Here is a 6049-nt window from a genome sequence, read left to right on the forward strand (position 1 = left end):
AAATGCTTTTTTCAAAATTAAATATACCACTCCTTGGGTGGCTGTGGCCCTGAGTTCAGTAAAGTTGGAAAGATATTCACAGGTTCGGACTTCTGGCATCAATAACTGGTTAGATATAGGTTGTCAAAACATAAATGATGCCTCTTTCCCATCAGTGTAAGGGAGACAAAGTGCTACAAGCTTGTTTATTTTCATTTCTGAAAGGTGGCAACCCTATGTACAGCTAACCTGCTCCAGAGGAGGTTGTGTTCAGAGTTTATATTTTAGTCGGCTGTCAGAAGCGTCTCCTTTTCCTTCATTCTCCTCCTGATGATTCTCTCTGAGCGATCCAGGTTCTCAGCTGAGATTTTATCTTCCAACCTGTTGAGCTGTACGTTAGTAATCCCACTGAATGAAGCCGTGCACTTACAGAGTCACACACTGTCTGAGTTTTGTTGCCATGGGAACCGACATACATTCATTTTGTGATTGAGAGAAACCATCAGTATGTTTTTCTCCTTGTTCCTGATTTGCTGCCCAGTCTGTTTCCACTGCAGATTAGAACATGGATTATTGTGTTGGTATTTATCTGAGAGAATATTCAGTCAGTCACAATAATTCCACTTTTATTTGGTCCAAGAAAGGAAAGAGATTTCCACGTCTCCTTCATTATGGGACAGTAACAGACCTCAATGTACTTGTTGAATATCAGGTGTAGATAAATGAAGTTTAAAGTTTCCGAGCTCTGATGTACAGCTGTCACATTATAAATAAGTGGCTTTATTGAGGCTCACTGAGCAGTAAAATGCATGGACTAACTTACAGCATTAACAATTTTCTACCAACATTCCTGTCTTGAATCAGCTGCAGTAGCATCTTTATATTCTCTTTATTCTATTTTTCCATGCCTTTTTTCTGCCTGTGTTCCTTTTTTTATCAGTTTAAGTTCATTTGTATCAGTTTTTGGATGAAACTGAAAAGAGCTAAAGGCAAGCATTGAGTTGAAATGTGTCCTCTGTGTTGGCTGATGAACATCTAGGACACTTTGACACTTGCGTATAGACTGGTATCCTAATGAAGATGTGTTTGATGTGACAGGTGATTGGCAGGAGGAGGAGAGGAACGTTGTCAGCCATTTGGTGTGAGCTCAACAACGGAGGAAACATGGATTCTTCACAAGAAGTGAGAAACATACCACTGCAATATTATAGTAATTAATTTATTATATAGTGCTTTTATCCAAAGTGCTTTACATGATACATCACATTCACACACTGATGGCAGAAGCTGCCATGCAAGGCACTAACCACAACCCACCAGGAGCAATTAGGGGTTTGGTGTCTTGCTCAGGGACACCTCAACATGAGTTCGACGGGCCAAGGATCGAACCGGCAACCTTCCAGTTACAAGACGGCCACTCTACCCACTGAGCCATGCCGCCCCATATTTAAAATGCCTGAAGTTTCTCCAGTTGGTTAGATGTGCCGACCAAAGCCAGGTCACGTTGGCTGGAGAGATGTAGCTCTGCATAAGCAGCTTCTAGTAAAACACGATGAAAATGTGTTCCACGGTGACGTAGAAAAATGAGTCTTTGTTTTTCAATCCAGGTGTTCAGGAAGGTGACGAGCAGCGTTTTCTTTGGTAGAGAATAATACTTTTGGGCATTGTGAGTTTGCAGACCTTTTTCCTGCTCATGAAATACACATATATCACAGTGAAGGAAAGGAAACCCCCGAAGATATGAAACGGGTCTTGAAGTAAATGGTAAATGTTCTGCATTTATATAGCTCTTGTGTACCTTAATGGTCCCCAAAGCACTTCACAGAGTTTTCCATTCACTCTTTCACACACCAATGGTGACTGAGCTGCCATCAGCAGCAACTTCAGGTTCAGTGTTTGGACCATTTGATATGCATGCTGGAGGAGTCAGGGATCGGACCAGTGACCTTGCAGTTAGTGAACAACCCGTCCTACCACCTTAGACACAGACACCCAGTCGCATTTCCTCCTGTTTCAGTGTTGATGTGCATAAACTGCCTTTTGGCCATGCTTGAGAATAAATGCTGTTTTAAATACCCCTAGCAGAATTACTATCTTATGACAGTGGAGGGGTTCGACTGTCTCTGTGATCCTGGATGGTATGAATCAACAGTGGGACCACAACTTGCTGCAAGACACGTAGAGTTGTGTGCTATATAAGCCAGGTGGTTGGTGTGGACGGACACCTGGACGTGTTCCCCCACAGCATTGTTTACTGGTTGTTGGGACGTGGAATGTCACCACTCTGATGGAGAAGAACCTGAAGCTCGTACAGGGGTTCTAGTGGTACCAGCTACATATTGTTGAGCTCACTTCAAGCAGCAAAGGTTCTGGAACCAAACTCTTAGAGATGGGGTGGACTCTTTTGGATGGAGGTACCGGGAGGGTGAGGGATACTTACAAGACCCTGGCTGAGCTCCACCGTGTCGGAGTTTCCTCGTTGAATGAGAGGGTTGCCTCTCTGCTACTGCATGTTATGGGATGGCTCAATGGGAAAACTTTGTCGGTGATTTTTGCTTATGTACCAAACAGCAGCACTGAGTTGTCCATCTTCTTGGAGTCGCTGTTCAAGGAGGCTATGGAGAAACACTTTTGCTCCGCCTCAAGGAAGTTTTGGAAAACCATTCCACGCCTCAGGCTCCAGGCTCCAATAACTGGTGCTAAGCAAGCACCGACTCTTTGCTAGGCCAGAGCTAAGAACCGAGTACGTCACGAGCTGACGGCGGGGTGAAGGTGACCAACGATCAACTCTGAAAACACAGAACCGCCTTTTTTTAACAGCCGAACGAGTGCTAGCAACAGTGGTGTTTAGTGTTAATTTTGAAAACCGGTAAATATGGACACCAAATCCATGCAGCAGTGGTCTGAGGAGGAGACCCAGTGCTTCCTAGCACTGTGGTCTTCAGCTGAAATTCAGTTGAAGTTAGAGGGAGCCTCTTGCACCTAGCCGGCATTCGAAAAGATCCAATGGAAGATGGCTGGAACCGGTATGAGCAGAGCCTCGCTGCATGCCATGATTCCAGCTGAGGCTCTGAACTCTGCCACAGCCACAATGGAGTTGTGCTTCACTAGTCTGCTGTGATATATAATGTGAGGAGGGCATTTCAGTCGAAGCATACAATAGTGATTTTTTTCATCAGAAATTTATTGAAACCAAAAACTAACAACAGTGGTGGGTATATCACAATAGAAAATGTCAATGTCTCAAGACAATTTGGATAAAACAGCATGCCTTCAGCTGAAATCCGGTACAATCAATACCCATCAATAGCATGATTACCCAGGTACCAGCTGACCTCTGTCTCGCGATTCGCCTTAAGACCATCGATAAAGATAAAGATGGATAGTATCAACTTTTTGCATTTGTTTTACTGCTATGTAATCGATGCAAATGTAGTCGCAGCTAAATAGTCAAGCAAACGCTATCAGGCCAAATTGCTTTCTGGTGGGTGTTGAACTCTGCCAATGTTTTCCGTCTTCTCCCATCATGTTTGTGATATACATGGACAGGATCTGAATGCACAAATGTGATGAGGAGGGTGCCTGGTTCAGGAACTCCAGATTTGCATCTCTGCTTTTTGCCGATGATGTGGTTGGCTTCTTTAGAATGCATTCTTTAGCATCCGCTGGGGGGCTGAGTCCCCAATCATGGAGCACCGGGAGTCTGAGGCCATGATTCTCTTCTGGAAACCAGCAGAGTGTTCCTTCTGGTTTGGGGTGAGTTTTCTTTTGAAGCGAAGGAGTTGAAGTGTCTCAAGATCTCGTTCTTGAGTGATGGGAAAATGGCATGAGACAGACAGGAGGAACAGTAATGCAGGCATTGTACCGAACTGTTTAAGTGACAAGGAGCTGATCTGGATGGCGACTTTCGATATTTACTCATCCATCTTTGTCCCAACCCTCATTCATTAGTGTCTGGAAAATTACATCAAATATCTAAGCAACCAAATTCACTTTCCTGTGTAGAGGGGCTAAGTTCGGATTGGATGAGGATCTTGGATATCTGACGGGAGCTGGTCTTAGAGTTGGTGTTACATCGCATCAAAAGGGACCATGTAGTTAGATATCTGATCAGGATTCCTTATGGGTCCATTTTTTAAAGTATTTTTTTGCATGTCTAACTGAGAGGACACCCTGGGGCAATCCAGAATTCAGTGGCAGAATTTTATCTCATCTGGCCTGGTATCGACATCTTATCCCCCAGGAGATAATGGAAAGTGTCGGTGTTGAAATAGACATCTGGAATGGCCTTTGCTGCCAGAATGACCTGACTCTGGACATCGGTGTTGTATGCTTTACATGTTGTACACTGGTCCAATAATGTAACTTCATGAAAGGTCTGTGAATCAATAGATCCTGGTGGTACAGTCAAATCAGTCCCAGCTCTACTTTGTGTTTCATGGCATTTGACAAAAGTAACAGTCCTGACATGCCATAACTAAAATACAGAACTTTGAAAATTGTCGACCAGTGAAAATTTGTGGTTGATATTGTGTGTTAGCATACCGACACATTTCTATGTTTCTGATCACAAAGCTGCTAACATGTCTGCAGATATTTGATCTTGTTTCAACCTCACATCCAACTTCATGTAATTTAGATTTTTAGGTTGCATTTTTTCATGATTCCATTTCATTCACCGCCTCAGTTTCTATTTTTGTCTTTTGCTACAGAAACATGAAAACATCAATGAAGTGAGACATCAGAACTCTGAGGAGGATAACGATGGTTCCCCAACAACAACAAATAGAGATGAATCACTCACTTGTGAGCAATGTGGCAAGACTTTTATCACAGAAACCAATCTAATAATTCACAAACATCTTCACACTGTGGGTAAACGGTTCAGTTGCGATCAGTGTGAGAAGACTTTTACTGACAAGAGTAATTTAACAGCACATAAACTCCTTCACAGTGGAATTAGACCATTCAGCTGTGATCAGTGTGGGAAGACCTTTACTCGGTTGCATCATTTAAAAGACCATCAACTCTCCCACAGTGGAGTTAGACCATTCAGGTGTGATCAGTGTGGGAAGACTTTTTTTCGGAGGAGTGCCCTAAAAATCCATCAACTCATTCACAGTGGAGTTAAACCATTCAGTTGTGATCAGTGTGAGAAGAGTTTTACTCAGGTGCATCATTTAAAAGCCCATCAAGTCACCCACAGTGGAGAAAGACCATACAGTTGTAATCAATGTGAAAAACTTTTACTTACAAGAGTACTTTAAAAGCTCATCAACTCGTCCACAGTGGAGGCGAACCATTCAGCTGTGATCAGTGTGTGAAAACCTTTACTCCAAATGAACAGTTACAGATCCATCAATGCCCCCACTCTGGTAGAAAGCTGTACCATTGTGACTCCTGTGACAAAACTTTCAAGCACCCACAGAGCCTAAAACTTCACCAACGCATCCACACTGGACTTGATGTGTACATATGTGATCACTGTGGCAAACCATTCGTACAGTTCGCACAGTTAAAAGCCCATGAAGTTACCCACACTGGGGTTAATCCGTACCACTGTGACCAGTGTGGGAAAGGCTTCAACTACATTGCCAACCTAAGAACTCACCAACGTGTCCACACTGGGGAGAGACCATACAGATGTGACGAGTGTAAGAAGACTTTTACAACTTCGGGTTCCCTGAAAGAACACCGTCAGATCCACACCAGAAAGAGAACATTCAATCAACGTCGCAGTGAGGTATGTAAAGACTGGTCTCAGTCACAGTATAGTCACAATTCTGCATTGGATATTTTGGATATTGGGCTGCACAGTGGTTGGTGGTTAGCACCGTTGCCTTGCAGCTAGAAGATCCCTGATTTGCATGTTCCCCCGTGCATGTGTGGGTTTTCTCCGGGTACTCCAGCTTCCTCCCACAGTTCAAAAATATGCTGAGGTTAATTGGTAATTCTAAATTGTCTGTAGGTGTGATTGTGAGTGTGATTGTTTGTATATGTGGCACTGCGATAGACTGGCGACCTGTCTAGGGTGTCACCCGAAGTCAGCTGGGATAGGTCCAGCCCCCTC

Source organism: Acanthochromis polyacanthus, chromosome 1 (assembly GCF_021347895.1).
Source record: "Acanthochromis polyacanthus isolate Apoly-LR-REF ecotype Palm Island chromosome 1, KAUST_Apoly_ChrSc, whole genome shotgun sequence".
Classification (NCBI taxonomy): domain Eukaryota; kingdom Metazoa; phylum Chordata; class Actinopteri; family Pomacentridae; genus Acanthochromis; species Acanthochromis polyacanthus.